The sequence below is a fragment of the Notamacropus eugenii genome, chromosome 1, assembly GCF_028372415.1.
Source record: "Notamacropus eugenii isolate mMacEug1 chromosome 1, mMacEug1.pri_v2, whole genome shotgun sequence".
NCBI lineage: Eukaryota > Metazoa > Chordata > Mammalia > Diprotodontia > Macropodidae > Notamacropus > Notamacropus eugenii.
The window spans coordinates 728934212-728953111 of NC_092872.1; the positions used below are offsets into that span (position 1 = coordinate 728934212).

The following is an 18900-nucleotide window of genomic DNA, read 5'->3' on the forward strand; positions in this document are numbered from 1 at the left end:
AACAGATGGTGGTTTAAACTGGTGGAAAGAAGATCTTGGCTGAGAATTCCCTCTACTGATGGAATCATAGGTATGTTAGTGTTCAGTTGTTTCAGTTGTATCTGACTTTTCATGACCCCATTTGGGATTTCCTTGGCAAAGATAGTGGAGTGATCTGCCATTTCCTTCTCTAATAGATCCATTTTGTCATGCAATCATGGCCAGGGTCACACAACTAGGAGGTGCCTGAGGCTGGATTTGAACTCATCCTTCCTGACTCCAGGCCCAGTGCTCTATGTACTGAGCCAGGACTGCTTCAATCACAGGTATAGACCATGAAAATGAAGGTGTTGGTGGTGATAGTAATGATGATGATGGTCAAAGCTAAATTTTATCTTAAGATTTACAAAGCACATTATATGTAACACTTCATCTGAATCACATTGCATTGAATTTAAGATGGTTGGTAATTACTAAATGAATAAGATGAAGAAGAACTTTGCATTCAGAGAAGGAACATGTTTCTGTAGCTTCAGAAAATGTTTTATAATTTGTTGATTACTATTAAATTTATAATTAATTATTTTTAAAAGTTGGACCCAGCTGGCTATATGGAAGAAATGTATCTTGTAATATGATTTAAAGAATAGTTAGAATTAAATCAAAGGACTTTTTCCATCAGCAACTGTCCATGAGAGTGTCTTATTCAGCCTGCTAATCCAGGCTGCCAGACTGGACAGTGACTACTAACAAAATTCATTCATTACAATAGAGTTTACGCTTCTGAGCCTTGCTTGCTTGCTACCATTTCAGAGGCTCTGGGGAAGCTCAGGGGCTCTCTATTTCTTCCTGGGCAAATTGTTCCTTGACTTGACCAGATTCAAATTCATCACTTAGAACAGTGTCTTATTCAGTGAAGCCGTTGTTTGGATTTGATTCTCCCTACCTTCACTAAAGTATTGGTGTCCATAAGAAAATGATAATATGTATGTATCAGAAGCAGGTGTTCTACTTAAATGACAATTGACTAGTAGGTATAGGTGATAGAACTGGTGTACTTGTTCCTTAAGTCTCTGTTCTAGAATTATTTTCTTCCTGTAAGAAATCCTATTACAAATTTCTCAGAAGCTCATGGAAATCTAACCTTTCAGACCCAGAAGGATTTATCTTTTAACATATATTGCCTATTGCTAACATTGTTTTTATATAATTTTTAAATCTGGAAAAAGCCTCCCCAAAAGATATACTTATAAAGTAGCTTTTTCTTGTAAGCTAAAGAAAAAAATAAGCAAAAGATGTGATTGCATCTGACAACAAATAGAACATTCTGCTCTAGTAGTCCATTTACCAAGAAAAATGGAATAGTAAGTAAAAATGAAATATTTAATGTTTGGAGAGTTACAGTACCTGGATTTATAATTTAACTCTGCAACTAGATAGCTGTGTAAACTTGACCAAAACTTTATTTTTTGAATGTTCTTCATGTCTGTGAATAGTGAATAGAGCTCTAGGAAGACCTGGATTCTGTTTTACAAAATCATCATAAGATCAAGCCAAAATCTCCCTTGAAATGAACTGTGCTAGGATAGCCATGAATGCCATCCTAGTCTTCTTGAAGAGGCATGATATACTGCTGTTGTTCAGCCTTTCAGTTACGCATGGCTGTTACCAGGACCTTTTATCCTCTACTGTTTCCCAAAGTTGTCCAAGGCCATGTTTATTGTTTCCATGTTATCCATCTACCTTATCCTTAGTGTCTTTTCGAACAAGTCCCATCTTCTCATTATATGGTCAAAGTATTTAAACTTTAGCTTCAGTATTTATCTTACCAGCAGATAGCCTGAATTACTTTCTTCAATTATTGACTGATTTGAGAGTCCGAGGGATGCTCAAAAGTATTCTTCCATATCACAATTCAAAAGCATTGATTTTGTGGTGCTCAGCTTTCATTATGGTCCAACTCTTACAGCTATACATTTCTACTGGTAAAACCATAACTTTGACTATATGGACCTTTGTCAGCAATGCGATATCTCTCTCTTTTTTAGTATTCTATCCACATTTGCCACAGTTTTCCTTCCAACAAGTAAGCATCTTCTTAATTTCATGGCTATAGTCACCATCTACAGTGATCTTTGAGCCAAAGAACATAAAATTGGACACTGCTTTCATTTCTTCTCTTTTGCAGTTAGAAATAGGGCCAGTTGTCAAGATCTTAGTTTTTTTTTTATGTTAAACCCTCTCCTCTTTCACCATCATCAAAAGAATTCTTCATTCCTCTTCACTTTTTGTCATTAGAATGGTATTATCCATGTGTCTAAGATTGTTGGTATTTTTTCCAGGAACTTTGATTCCAGTTTTTGATCATTCAGTCTGAAATTTCACCTGATGTAATCTGGACATAAATTTACTAAATAAGATGACAGTATATAGCCTTTTCTTACTCCTTTCCCAACCTTAAATCAACCAGTTGTCCCACCTTTGGTTCTAACTTGTTTCTTGGCTCACAAACAGGTTCCTTAGCAGACAAGTAAGATGATCTGCTCCTCCCATCTCTTTGAGGACTTGCCACATTTTGTTGTGTCTATACAAAAGCTTTAGTGTAGTCAATGAAGCTGAAGTTTATTTTTTTTTCCTGGAACTCCCTTGCTTTCTCGGTCATACAAAAAAATGCTGGCAATTGGTATTTAGTTCCTCTGCCTCTCTGAAAACCAGTTTACTCTTCTGTTGATTTGTAGTTCACATATTGTTAAAGCATGGCTTGCAGAATCTTAAGCATAATCTTGTTGGTGTATGATATACATGATATGTACAATGAGGGAAATGGACAAGTCATTTTACCACCGTTGGCCTCAGTTCTCCGGATCTATAGAAAGAGGGCGGCTAGAATAAATAGTGTCTAAAGTCTCTTCAACTCCAAATCCATAAATCTATGATTATCCTTGATCTGCTATTACCACATTTGGAATATTTATCCAGTTTTTTTTAATGAGGGGAGTTATGTTTAGGAAAGGAAAAAAAAGGGATGGAAGTGAATATAGGTGTGTGTGTGTGTGTGTGTGTGTGTGTATGTGTGTGTGTGTGTGTGTGTGTGTGTGTGTGTGTGTGTGTGTGTGTGTGTGTAGAGGAGGTAACCAGCTAAGCAAGGTGCACAGAGTTCTGAGAGTCAGGACCTTAAACCTGAGCCCAAGTGAAAGAAAGTGGGAACCTGGGGAACAAGAGCAGCCTAGGTCAAGTGACTAGATCAAGTAGGGGTGCATGAGTAAGTGTGGCAGATCAGTGGTGTTGGTAGGGAGTGAATCTCTGTAAGTTCTCATCAGTGAACACCCTTTTCTCTTCCTCCTCTTTTCCTCCCTCTTTCTCCTCCTCCCTCTCTTCAATCAGTCCAAGACAGTGAGCTACCTGCACATGATCTCCCCTAGCCTAGCATCTAAGATATCCAGTGAAGGACAAAAAATTAAAGACAGCCCAAATACTAGCAGAGGAAGTTCTTATGGAGACAACTTAAGGGACTCAGCAAGAACAGGAAGTGAGGGCAAGTTTGACCCAAGAAAAAAGGAAGGCAAGATCTCTAGCAAGACTGCTTATAAATTGTCAACTAGTGCAAACAGAATTCACATAGAACTTGCAATAATTACATTGGATCTTCCTCCAAATTGTTGTGCTGGACCCAAAGGAGATGTTATGAATGTCTGTCACCTATCTTGAGACCCTTAGGGTCTGTCTATGAAGGAGGAGTTTTCTTTCTTGGCATTATCTTCTCCTCAGACTACCCATTTCAACCACCTAAGGTTACATTTAGAACAGGAATCTATCCTTGTAATATTAACAGCCAAAGAGTGATGTGTCTGGACATTCTAAAGAATTACTGGAGTCCAGCCCTTACCTTTTCTAATGTTCTTCTCTCCATCTACTCACTTCTCCCAGATTGCAACCCTGCTGACCCCCTTGTGGGAAGGATCAGCAGTCAGCACATGATCAACAGAGCAGAATGTGGCAGATTGGCCAGGCAGTGGACCAAATGACACACAACCTAGGAACCTCCCACCATGGCTTCTAGACAGACCTCTCAGCAAGTGCATTTACCAAGTGCATCAATAAACCTTTCCTCCCTTGTGGACTTATTTTTATGACATTTTGAACCACTTTGTGACAGTATGTTGTCCTTTCTTTTTATTATTTTTATTTTATTTCTTTTCCCATTTTTTAGTTTTGTTCAATTGAAAGTTGTTTCTCATCCAAGTAGATGGAAATTTTTCATTTTTTGTTTGTTTGCTTTCAAAGCAAACAATGTTTTATCGGTAATAACATAGGGCTTTGTCACAAAGCTTTGTGTTTGTGTGTTTTTTTATTTCATACAGTCTTTGGGAAAACAAAACAAATTCAGAATTATGCCTCATTTCTACTGTTTAGGGTCAATTTTTGTGTATTGAAGTCTTTAATGGTGGGTACATGGTACCCGGAACAAGTTTTCTACAATCACTGTGCATTACTGATATTTTGTTTATTATAAGTCTTCTGTCTCCCACACAAAAGAGGATTTACTTGAACAAAATAATATATATTTTGGTTTACTTAAAGTGCTTGTAAATTTCTTAGGGATCTACCTCTTTTGACTGTGTATTAGTTGATATGCACTTGTATTACAAGAGAACTCAATAAAACACTGTGGCAGACAGGAAAGGAAAGAAAGAAAGATGGAAGGAAAGAACAAAGGAAAGAAAAAAGGAAGGAAGCATTTTAAAGATGTCTAGTTTTTGTCAGCCACTTTACTATCATCATCTCATTTAAACTTCAGAAGATAGGCTTATTATCCGTCCCCTCCTTTTTTTTTTTTTTTTTTATACCACTGAGGAGCTTGAGGCATGGTCACAAAGACCACTGAAAGGAGGGAACCTAAAATGGTGAGAAGATGTAAGACTATGTCCTTTAAGGAGAGTGACAAAAATGATGGTTATCTTGATAAAACTAGAAACAGAAATAACCAGGATATAGTTTCTCTAAATACATTACCATGTAGTTTTGGGGCAGCTAAGTGGTGCAGTGAATAAAGCACCAATGGAGGAGTCAGGAGGACCTGAGTTCAAATCTCACCTCAGACACTTGACACTCACTAGCTGTGTGACCTTGGGCAAGTCATTTAACCTCAATTGCCTCATTCTGGGTCATCTCCAGTCATCCTGAAGAATATCTGGTCACTGGATTCAGATGGCTCTGGAGAAGAAATGAGGCTGGACCTGCACAGCCTTCCCTTGGTCAAAACAAAGTCAAGTGCAAGTCATGTCATTATTTCTCTGATGGCATGGTCTTCTTTGACAATAAAGGACAAACACACACACACACACACATATAGCTTTAAAGAGAGAAATCTTAGAATGGAGAGAATTGATGTCTTCACATATTTGAAGGAATGACAAGTAGATATTGGGTTAAAATTGGCTAGTCTTGGCCAAAAAGGCACAAATGAGACCATTCGATGGAAGATTTTATAAAAATAGATTTTTGTTCAATGTAAAGAAAATCTTCCCCAAATGGGAGATATACCAGCATGTAATGGGCTACCACAAGAAGCTTGAGGCTTCCTCTTCCCTTGAAGTCTCTGATCTTGTTCTTGCCAGTCATATTTCAGGGATGTTGCCAGGATACTTGCAGGTTTCCACTTCCCATCCTTCACTTTCTTAAAATAAGATGGAGAGTTACACTCTGCTTGTAGAACCTCCTGGGTAAAGTAACACAGAGAAGCAGAAACTAGATATAGATCAACATCTCATAGCATATGCCAAGATAATCTTCAAATGGAGATATAGCTTTAAAGGGTGATGTCATAAGGAAATTAAAGAAGTGAGGGAAAAAGTCATATTTCACATCAATGATCATAGAAATTCATGAATATACCAGGGATAGAGAGGATCGCAAACAAAAAAAATGAAAAAAAAGACAATTTTGATTATGTATTTTTATAAAGCATTTACCAAAATTAATGCAGTTCAAAGTAGAATAAAAGTATCTAACTGGAGGAAACACAGTAAGTTCTCTGGCAAATGTCTTCAATTATACATATGTACATAAATATGTGTACATATATACATGTGTGTATATATCTGTACGCATATATGTATGTATGTATATACATATACGTGTTTGTATATTCCAGATTTTAAGAATAAAAGCCTTTCCCCAGCTGATAGCTAATAAATAGTCAAAGGATATAAATAAGAAATTTTCAGAGGAAGAAAACTAAGCTATTAATAGCCATATGGAAAATGCTCCAAATCACTAATAATAAGAAAAATACAAATTAAAACAACTCCAAGATTCCACCTCATATCATTCAAATTAAGCAATGTTGATTGAAAAGGAAAATTACACATGTTGGCAAGACTGTGGGAAAATACGTACAGTATTGTACTGCTGATGAAGCTGTGAAATCACCCAGCCATTCTGGAAGGCAATTTGGGACTCTGTCTAACAAAGCTATTAAGACATCTGTATCCTTTGATCCAGAGATATGACTAATAGTTCATAAATGCAAATAATGTGTTAAATATCTCTTTTTGTTGTGTTATAATGCTGGAAATTAAAGGAACTCCTGTTCATTGTGAAATGACTGAACATATTATGGCATACGAATATAATGGGATACTATTTTGACTTATGAAAGTATGAAGGTGAGGGCTTCAGAGAGGCCTGGGAAGATTTGTATGAGGTGATGCAGAGTGAAGTGAGAAGAAGAGAAGAGCTATTACCCAACAATAACATTGGAAAGGCAAAGAACATTGAAAGACTTCAGAACTCTGATAAAGTCAAAGACCAAGTTGAATTCAAGAAGGTTCATTATGAAACCTACTACCCTCATACTTCCAGAGAGATGATACACTAAGTATGCAGATTTAAAAAAAAAAATTATTTTATTTGTTTTCACTTCACTACAATCACTTCCATATATCTTAGACTTTTTTTCTCTCCCTCCCACTTATTCCCCCTCCGTCCCTTCTCTGTCCCTAACATGGTGTGCAGTCTTATAAAGGTTCTACTTGTACTTTCCCATTAAATATATGTTGCATAGAAGAATTAAAATGAATGGGAGAAACCATAAAGTAAATCAAACCAAAACATAATACAAAAGAAGATGGTCTGTTTCTATCTGCAATCCAGTTCCATAGTTCTTTCTCTGGATGTGGAAGGCATTTTGCCTCTCAAGAGTACATTGGAAATTATTTAAGTCCATGCATTTCAATGAAGTACAAAGTCTTCCAGAAAAATTCTTCTCACTCTGTGGCTGTTGCTGTGTAAAAGGTTCTTCTGGTTCTGTTCCTTTCACTCAGCACCAATTCATATACATCTTACTAGACTTCTCTGAAGTCTTCCTGTTCATCATTTCTCATAGCACAATAGTATTTCAGTACATTCATATACCACAACTTGTTCAGCCATTTCCCAATTGATGCGCATCCCCTCGATTTCCAGTTTTCAGCCACCAAAAAGAGAGCTGATATAAATATTTTTGTACATATGGGAACCTTTCCCATTTTTGTGATCTCTTTGGGATAGAGTCCCAGAAACAATATTGCTGGGACAAATGGTATGCACATTTTTGTAGCCCTTTGGGCATAGTTCCAAATTGCTCTCCAGAATGGTTGGATCAGCTCACAGCTGTATCAACAATGAATTAGTGTTCCAACTCTCCCAAATCTTCTCCACCATTTATCATCTTCCTGTTTTGTCCTATTAGTCAATCTGATAGGTGTGATGTAGTACCTCAGAGTTGTTTTGATTTCAACTCTGTAATCAATAGTGATTTAGAGCATTTTTTCATATGATTATAGACAGCTTTAATTTCTTCCTCTGAAAACTCTTGGTTCATATCCTTTGACCATTTATCAATTGGGGAATGACCTATATTCTTGTCCATTTGACTCAGTTCTCTATATATTTTAGAAATGAGGCCTTTATTACAGACACAAGTTGCTCACTTTTATGCTTCCCTCCTAATCTTGGTTGCATTGTGTTTGTGCAAAAACTTTTCAATTTAATGTAATCAAAATTATCCATTTTGCATTTCATATTGTTCTCTATCTCTTGTTTGGTCATAAATTTCTCCATTCTCCATAAATCTGGCAAAAACACTATTCCTTCCTCCCCTAATTTGTTTATGGTATCAATCTTTATACCTAGATTGAGTATCCATTTGGACTTTACTCTTGGGTATGGTGTCAGGCTTTGGTCTATGCCCAGCTTCTGCTACACTGTTATCCAGATTTCCCAGCAATTTTTGTGGGGTTGTCAGGGACAGCTCTGATCCTACATTGGTCCGCTTTAGCCACAGCAAGAGGGACCCTCCTTAGCGATTTTCCTAGCCTCACGGGCTAAGAGAGTTTTTACCCTTTCTGATGCCCCCACTGTTGCAGGGTTTTTCCTGGGGAGATTATTCTCTGGGCTCATCAAGGTCAACAAGGGGAGGGAGATAGGAATTACCAATCCCTCTGCCATCTTGGCTCCCAGAACCAGAAATCAGTATACATATCTAAGCACATTGTTTTTTCAAGTATTTGTTTAGCTTGACTTCATATTTGGTTCAAGTTTTTTTAATTTTGTTTTGTTTTGGTTTAGTTTATTTTCCCCCTTTATTGAATGGGCTAAAGAGAAAAGAATGATTTTTTTCTGATTAAAAATAAGGTTACAGTTAAAATATTAACTCACAGGCACAAATTTAATTTTTGTTTAAATAAGTGATGATACCACTGTATTTTTCTAACCTCTGAATATACAAAGACTGAAACCTCATAATGACAATTGACAGTAATTAGGAAACAGATTGTGAAATTCCAGCTGAGATTGTTCCTTTGTCCTTCCTTTCCTCATCGTTTTTTTTTCCTTCTTTTTTTACTTTAGCTACTGTCAGCTTCCAAAGAACCTGGGCCCTTGATATTTCTGATTCTATGTTTATTATTATTTAATTTATTTTAATTAGTAGGGGAAAGGAAAAGAAAAGGGATAGGAACAAATATTTAGAAAGGGCCTACTTAGTAATTTCTTGAACCATTTTATCCTTACAACAATGTTGTAAGAATTTATGATCTCAATTTTAGACTTGAGGAAATTGAGGCAGGTAGTGTTTAAATGATTTTCTTAGAGTTATAGACTTAGTGTCTAAGGTTGGATTTAAACATATTCTTGACTCCAAGCTCAGAATTCTATCCATTTTGATACTCCAAATAACCACCAAAAACATCAACAAAAGGAAAAAAAAAACATAAAACAAACATTCAAAGCCAAACAAAGCAAATCGCTTTGTTGGTCATAACCAGAAACATATGTCTAATTCTGAATTTTTAATCTACCACTTCTCTGACAAGAGTAGGCAGAATGTTTTATTATTAATCTTCTGGAATCATTGATTGTCATTGAATTTAGTAGAATTTTCAAGTCTTTCAGGGTTGTTTTTTCTTTATAACATAGTTAGTATGTAAATTATCATGATTTTGCTCATTTCACTTGCCATAAGTTCACAGAGATCATCCCGGTTAGAGTCCCATGATTTCTGTGAAAGATTATATTTATTTAGACTTTTAATTTTTTATTTTTTGTCATGATTACTTCTTAAAGGATTTGAGGATAGTTACAAAATAAAACACAACAAAAAGAAGGAAAAAATAAATATGATAGAATGAAGACAACACAAAGGAGTAGCACAGAGTTTGATGCCACCAAGCCTCCAAGAGAGTAATTACAGAAAGTTTTTGCTCAACTTATTTTTCAATTTTTTGACCATTAAGGTCAAAAGGGATATATATTGGCTTATAAAATGTTCATTATGTGATAAAACAACCATAAAATTTCCATGACAGCAAATTTCTTTTTTTGTCCTTAGGACTAAGCTCAATTAGAATATAAGAAAAGTTTAAGACAACCCCATGTACTCTTTTGACATGTGAAAAAGAGGATTTCCATAGTGCTTAACATTTGGAAAACACTTTAAAAATATTTTTTTCATTTTATCCTCACAACAACCCTGAGATGTAGGTGCCACTATTATCCCCATTGAATAAATGAAGTTGTTGAGAGTGATTGCCTAGACACATTCAACTAATCAGTATCTAAGATGGAATTTTAACTTAGGACTTCTTGACTGTAAGTCAAGCACTCTAGCCGTTGTGCCTCCTAGATGCTTTGAGATGATGAAAATTATCATAGTAGCCCCAGTTTGTAAAATATCAAAATATGAATCCTAGTTGATTAAAAACTTAGTAATACATTTCAATTTTTTAAATATTTATAAAGATACTTGTGATGTGGAAGACACATGTGCTAAGTACCAAAGTATTTTGAAAATTATGGACTTAAAATTTACCTAAACAATAACAGTATGCATGCATAAAATTGTGAGATTTTGTTTTAGGTATTTTGGAGTTTTTTTGGGGGGAGGGTTATTAAATTTAACATGTTAGTTTTAAAGTTGAATTATTTTCATTCCCTTCTGAATTCATTTTTGTTTCTTTTTGTACATTTTCACATGTTGTTGTTCTTTCATTTTTTGTATTATTTATTACTGTTTATCACTAACAGTCCTCCCATTGAATATAAGAAATTTTTTAACAAATTAATACAGTTAAGCAAAACAAAAAATACATATTCAACATATGAGCATGTTATGTCTCCTTATGTACCATTAAATCATCACATTTCTGAAGAGGAAGAAGTTTGCTTCAAAATCATTGATCTTCTACATTCATGATTGTCCATTTTCACTTATATTGATTGGCATTGTATAATTTTTTTCTTTGTATGCCTAGCACTAAAGTATTCCTAGAAATTAGCAAAGTGCCTAGCACAGAGCAAGAGCTTGTTAATATGAAGACTGATCAGGATTCTGATTATTTTATAGTTGTTCTTCTTTTTAACATTCTCATTTTATAAATTGTCCCCTTTGTTCTACACATTTAATTTCTAATTAGTTCTTACAAAGTCTTCCTACCATGTCTCTGGATCCAATATATTCCTCATTGCATACGGAGTAATAATATTCCATTACATCTAAATGCCATATTTTGTTCCCCTATCTATTTTGTTACCCAGTTCTTTGAGATAGTAACAAAAAATCACTGTAAATATTTCCCACATACACCTACATTTTTGTTTTCAAATTATTAAAGTACAAATTAGTAATGTGATGATAACTTTATGACAATGACAGTGTAGAAAATGATGATGATAATGATAATGTAGCTGAAAAATCCTGGATTTAGAATCAAGAGATTCTGGTTTCAAAGTGAGACCCAACCACTTACTACTCATGTGTCATTGGACAAGTCATTCAATTTCTCTTGGTCCTAGTGTCCTCATTTTTTCAAAATGGTGTACTCAATGACCTTTAAGTTCCCACTTAGATCTTAGTCAATATTTCTATGATGATATAATAAATATAACATCAATGACATGAGGCATAAACTTCAAGTTCAATAAAAGTATAGGTGGCTTGATTATCAAAGTCTCACATTGTACTAACCTAGGAATGATGATTATTTTGTTGAAAGATAGATTTTTGATTAAAAAATGTTATTGTTAGACTGGGGCATTTGACCAAACCAATAACAAGAATTTTAAAAAATATGTTAATAGGTGCTTCATTGGACCATGAACTACATGTGGAACAATAGAATGATATGAAATATAAAATGACAATGAAAATTTATGATACATAAAAATAAAAGTAAAAACAAGTGGTGATTAGTACCAGTGAGATGCTAGTCTCATGATACATCATCTTGGCCAGAACTTATTTGGAATGTTGTGTTAAGGTCTGAGTATGACACTTGAGGCAGTTAAATGGTGCAGTCGACAGAATGCTAGGCTTGGAGTCAAGAAGATATGAGTTCAAATTCAGCCTCAGAAACTTCTTAGTTCTGTGACCTTGGGAAAATAATTTAACCTTTGTTTGCCATGGGAGAAGAAAATGGCAAACTAAGCTAGCATCTTTGATGAGAAAACCTGATGGACTCCTATTCATGGGGTCATGAAGAGAAGGACGTAACTGAAACAACTGAACAACAATGACATTTGAAGAAAGATATTGATTAAGTTGGAGAGCAGCCAGAGGAAAATGAGTATGGTGATGAAGGACCCTGAAATCATGCCACATAAGGATGGATTGAAGTAATTAGGAAAGTTGAGAACAGAGAAAATTGAGTAAGGAATGTGACTGCAGTCTTCAGGTATTGTAAAGTTTGTCCTATGGAAGTTGGATTAGCCTTGTTTGGCTTTGACCCAAGGGATAATATTAGGACCAGAATCTGATTTACCATGAATGAAAGTGTGATGGGGAGGGAAAAAAATGGACAAGCAAAATGTGAAATTTGAGTAAGGAATTGATTTTCCAAATTTCTAAACTTTTCTCTAACCCCATTAGAATTAAATAAAGAATTTGACTGCAAGGTACTGTTATTGTGGTGACTATATGCATGAATGAAAATGTGCCCAACTATATAAAGTAAATTGTATCTTCAAGAAGCTGAAAGATGTTTTCAGTATAAAATTTCAACACTTTATATGATCTGGAAAAGATGTTTAATGTGGAAAATTAAACTTACAGACACAGTAAGTGTCTTTATTGCATCCCTCATGGGATAGAGAAAAGAACTCACCCAAATGTTTCCACACAAACACATCACACATGCATCGCACACATGTATCAATGCATAGAAAAGATAATAAAACATATGATCACAAAGGAAGGCTTGTTAATGAAAAAAAAACTATGTTCTTTTACAGCAGAATTACAGAATGAGAAGTACTAGTCTGCATTAAAAGCATTTGTTGAATGAATATTTAATTAACAACTCTTTATCTCTTGAAGAAAAAGGACTGAACATTACTGGCTAGCATGAAAAATGAATTAGCCTCTCTACATTGTCCTTGCAAATATTATGCAGTACAGGGTGTGGAATTTTGTCATTTATATTCTTTATGTTCCCTCTCTCTCTCTCTGTCTCTCTCTCTCTCTCTGTCTCTCTCTCTCTCTCTGTCTCTCTGTCTCACTCTCATATCATATTGAGTCATATTTCATTATTTTGGAAGGTAATTATGATACACACACATACATGCATACATATTCATACATGGATATGTTTATTGTTGTTTCAGTCATGTCCTACTTTTCATGACCCCATTTAGGGTTTTCTTGGCAAAGATACTGGAGTGGTTTGTTCTATCCTTCTCCAACTCACTTTTCAGATGAGGAAACTGGGCCAAACAAGGTTAAGTGACTTGTCCAGAGTCATTTAGCTAGTAAGTGTTTGAGACCAGTTTTAAACTCAGGAATATGAGTCTTCCTGACTCCAGGCTGACACTCTATTTGCTCTGCTACCTAGCTGTCTGAGTCAACTGGTAACTTAGCTCTTATTTGATTCCACCAAATTCAGGCCTATACATGCATGACTGTGGTATTTTCCTACGTCTCTGCTACTGCTGGATAAGTGTAATAGTAATTTAAATGGAAAGATCTTTCTCATTCATTAATAGACCCATTCGATCTGCTTAAATCACCTGGAAGGCTACATCACATGTAGCAGGAGGAGCTTGCCAAACAGGGGGAACAGGAAGAGTGGAGCAGAGCAGGGAGGAAGTGAATGAGCACATCAGGTGAGAGGGAAAAGAACACAGGTCAACCAACACAGCAAGGCTCAGGGTCCTGACAGTTGATAGTGAGAAGGCCCTGGCTGAGGTGGGGGCGGGGGGAGGTTTGGTGTTGGGATTGGAAGCTCAATTCCGTGTGGACGGTCTCAGGCGGGTAAAAGTGGGACTTCTAAATCTTAGAGTCTTACGAGGCCCTCCATGAACAGTGGGGGTTCGAGAAGGTCAGACTGAGCTAGCTCGGCTAGCTCGGGTATTTCCGCCTCTCCCCGGGAGATACGTGATGGGTGGAGTCTCCCTGCCCTCGAGGTCGTCCCGGATTGGAGCACACCTAGTTATCTAACAGCACGGTACTGAGATGCAAACTGTGTGGCTGAAGGTTAAGTAGGATTGAGGAAGCCTGAAAGCTCTCTTAGCACGTGTGGAGCCAAAGAGGACAGTAGGCTCCGTTTTTTTTCTTTCCTCTCTCCCCTCCCCCTCTCTCCCCGCTTGTACTTCTACTTCCAATCCCTTAAGCTTAGCCTCCTTAGGAAATCTCCCCCTCTTCCTCCTAAGGAAGACCTCCCTGCACTTGTAACCGAAACCCTGTAATAAAGATCAACCCCTGTTCGACTCTGGAACGTCCTTTCTCTCATACGTGCATCCGGCGTGGCCAGCCGAAGACCTCGGAGGTGAGGTAGGAAAGACTCGGGTAGCCCAATACAGGCCTCTAGGCCTGGCAGTTTGGGAATGACTTTGCCCCTTGTTGTGATCATGTTTATTAACTTCTTGGTCACCATGATGGATTTTGCTTTGTGGTTCTGGGATTTGACTTTCTGGTGTTTAAATAAGTGTTTTTCTTCTGCCTTCCGTATGGAGAATCTTTTATACTTGGCGATTGAGAACTACGCTTGTATATTCACAGTCACCACCAGTGCTATGAATATTGCCTTGGTGATACAATGAGGTTTAAATCATCACTCATAAAGGTCTCTTCTTCCTCCACAGGCAATAGATGTTATGGTTGCTTTGAAACCCAGGCTCTGAAAGTTTGAAAGCTGAGGGAGGCAATATTCTATCCACCTTGGGACATTGATGCTACAGTGGTTACAAACCTAAACCCTGGAATGATGGGATGCTGAGAAGAGCTACGGATATTTTCAACTCCCAAGGACAAAATCTCCACTACTTTAACTGGTTGTTAAGCTCCCCTAAGATCATTGAGCCAAAGTGACATAGTGAAAGCTGATAGGCCTTTGTGAATGTCTCCTTATTCAATCAAAGAGCCTCCTTGGCAACAGCTGGTTAGTTGACTAGAATCATTTGCACGATGTCTACACATGCTCCATAATCTTTCTCTCCAAATTATTTCTTTTACACAGCATCATGATTCTCTTGGAATAGTTCCCTAGCATTCTCCATATGGAAACATTAGCTCAAGTGGCATGACCATCTACCAGACATCCATGGCACAGGTGGGGATCATTTCTTTTTAAACCAGACCTATGATTTCTTAAGTCCTTCTATTTCATCTTCTCCTTTCAGAAGGAACTCCTGGTGAAGAACTTCCTTTACCAATGAAGCTTCCTTTGGAACCTATCAATCATCTAATCATGTATATTTATTAAATGCCTACTACAGCTATAATATCTCTTACATATGTCCTCTTCTCTTCCTTCACACATTTGCCACTGTAATATAAGCACTCCCACCTCTTATCTGGACTATGGCCAATAGCTTCTTAATTGTTCATTATTCATGAAATCTCTCCCCACTTCAATCCATCCTTCAAAGAGCTGCCCAAGTTATTTTTCCTATGGTCCAACTCTTAGCATGTCACACTGTTCAATGTCACAATGTTCAAAATTCAATGACTCTCTCTTTCCTCTAGGATAAACTATAAGCTCCTTTGTTTGACTTTTAAAATCTTTTACAATATGGCTTCAACATACTGTTACATCCTGTTTGTATATTACTCCTACTGTTTTGTTCTATGGTGCAATCAACCTAGAATTTTTATTCTTTGTACACAACATTCCCCCTGTCTCCACATCTTTGTGTCCCCCATGCTTGGAATATATATGTTCTTATAATACTTTGTTTCCTTCAAAATGATTCTGAAAGAACTTTTCTGATCCCACAACCTGACAATGCCCTCCTTATCCCCCCTCCCCGAATGAACTTACATATATTTTTCATAGGGGCAGCGAGAGGGCACAGTAAATAGAGTATTGAACCCAAAGTCAGGAAGACATCTTCTTGAGTTCAAATTTGGTCTCATACACTTGCTAGCTGTGTGACCCTAAGGAAGTTATTTAATTTTGTTTGCCTCCATTCTTTATATGTAAAATAAACTGGAGAAGGAAATTGTAAACCATTTCATTATCTTTGCCAAGAAAATCCCAAATGTGGTTACAAAGAGTTAGTTGGACACAACTGAAATGACTGAACAATTTTTTCATATGATATATGTGTATACAATATATGTGTGTATGTATAAATACATATTTACAATATACACATGCATATGTACAGAAAACATATGTATGCATGTGTATAGGTGCATCTGTACGTACACACATCAATGCATATACACATGGATATGTATGCATGCTGTTTGCCTTATATAACATTATATAATTATATTATTAATTCCTTGACTGCAAGTAGTTTCATTTTTGTTTTTGTAACCTCAGGATTTAAAAGAGTAGGTGCTTAATAAATGCTTGTTATAGGATCTCCTTTTAGGGACAAGGAAATCTCATACAGGTGAATCAACTTTCCCATGGTCACAAGGTGGGAGGTAAGAAGCTCAGAAGGTGAGTTTGAGGACAAGTTCTCTTGATCATTTCCAGCACTCTGTTCATTTCACCATGTTCATGTCTACACACGCTCCATAATCTTTCTCTTCAAAGTTTTTCTTTTACACATCATCGTGATTCTCTCAAGAATAGTTCTCTAGCATTCTCCATGTGGAGATATCAACTCAGGTGGCATGACCATCTACCAGACATCCATGGCACAAGTACGTCTGTGACCTGGATGTCAGGAGCACGTTGCCTTTGCAAGCATAATGAGTAGGTTCAAAGTCCTGTTATTCTATTTATTTCCTAAATGATCCTGGGCAAGTTATCAGCTGTAGCTTGCAGTGTGTGAAGTGAGTAATCTGGTCCTGGAGTGAAGAAGATTTGATTTTAAATCCTACCCTCTCCATTTAGTAAATATATGTCCATGGACAAATCACTTAACTTCTCAGAATTTCATTTTTTTCTAATCTATAAAATGAGGATAATAGTTGTTTTAAGGCTCCAGTGAGTTACTGTCTTTAAAGCACTCTGTAAATTTCAAAGTGCTACTTATATATCAATTGCCATGATTTAACTCCTCTAGGACTTAGGGTCTTTAATTGTAAAATGAAAATTTGAACTAGATGAACTTTAAGATACTTTAAAATTCTAATCCTATTATCTTATTATCCTCTTTGCCCTACTCAAATAGTATAATGAGGTCACATGACTCAATATGAACAAACATTTCAATATGATAGCTATAAAAGCTAGCAAACTCATGAGGTACATTATGAGAAGCTGAACTTCCTTTAATAAGGAGTTGATAATTTCCCTTTCCTCTATCCTGCTCTCACTACATTTGCAATATTGTGTTCAGTTCTGATCATAAATGTATAGAGAGAAGACCCCATAGGTAGAGAGGCTATCATCATGTGCCTCAAATGGAGGCAAATCAGACATCTTCAGCCTCTTGTTCCATCACTGTTCTCCAAGGGAGACTTCTATTCCTGCTAGGAGAGGAAACAAGTTGTTGGGGCCAGAGGATACTCTGTTCTCATCAGAGAGGTGTAGTATCAAGCTAGAGTTATATCCTTCTACTCCCTTAAATATTGTTAGCCTAGGAAATATGACTGGATTCAATCTAACTTTTGGTTACTTTATTGTTCTTATTGGGGAGAACGGAGACCCCTAAGCTTTATATTCAAAGCTGATCCTTTTCCCAACAAATACTAGTTTTTATAATGAACACACCCAGTGAATAATCAAGAAACACATTTATCCAAATAAAAGCAAAATGGAAATCAGAAAAGAAATACATAGGATGATGTATACCAGACAATAAATAGTGAAGCAGCAAGATAACTCTGATCAACTATCAGAAAATCCTGAATCTCATTCAAAGGGAAATTCTTCATGGTATATTGAGTAGCAAACTGGAAATAGGGACATATCAGGGACTGTTGGCTCCTCTCATGTCTATTAAGAACTTTTCCTTGAGCAATCAAAAGTGGAATTGGTCTGTTTCATCTTCTCTCTTGAAGCTGGAAACCAGAAGTGCCCAAAGAAACATACACAACTTGACAATTCTGAGGATTTGAAGCTCGAAGAGTTCTGGAGGGGACTGGCGAAGGATAGATCTCTTTCGCTCTCATGAACTCCATGCTGTCCCTACTACAGGGCGGGGCATTCATCCCCACCAATGGGAGAGTCACACACTAATGGACTTATGGAAAGGGGTACAAAAGATATACATAAATAAGAGAATGTCTAAAACAGTATAACCAGGATGATAAAGGGTCATGAGTTAATGCCATAGACACTTTGATTGAAGGACTTTGGAGCACTTAGTCTGGAGAAGTGAAAACAAGATATATATATATATATATATATATATATATATATATATATATATATATATATATATATATATATATATATATATATATGTGTGTGTGTGTGTGTGTGTGTGTGTGTGTGTGTGTCTGTGTGTCTGTGTGTCTGTGTGTGTGTATGTGTGTAAGTGTGTGTGTGTTACAGTTGAGCACTGGAGGAGACAATCATTGCCTATTCTGCAATATGTGCATGCCTGTCAATCACAAGAGGCATCTAATTTGTTGTAATCATCACTAACAGTGGGATAGAGACAAATGGAAGCTGGAAGTACAGATTTTGGCTTTTATGTCTGAAAGAGCTCCCTAACAATTACAGCCTAACAATTAAATTCCTAGAATGCAATGGGCCATCTCAAGAAGCAGGCTTACAGTTCTAGAGTTTGTAGGGATTCTAGAGGAAATCAATTTCAAGCCAATCATTTTCCATCTGAGGAAATGGAAGCCCAAGAAGATGAAGTGAAGTGCCCAAGATAAATCAGGTTGAAAGCACGTGACTGGGATTCAAACTCAGGTCTCATGACTCCAAACATAGTAGAAACATTGAACATTCTTTCCGTTGCACCATACTCTTTTCCCTCAAAACAAGCCTTAAAACAACTGCTATGATAAGCACATTGCGAGAATATTATAGA

The 18900-nt window shown here is 36.5% G+C and overlaps 1 pseudogene; it reads left to right on the top strand.

The window, feature by feature from the left end:
- Positions 1-3387: 3387 nt before the first annotated feature.
- Positions 3388-4033, top strand: LOC140520372 (ubiquitin-conjugating enzyme E2 E2 pseudogene; annotated as a pseudogene).
- Positions 4034-18900: the final 14867 nt, after the last annotated feature.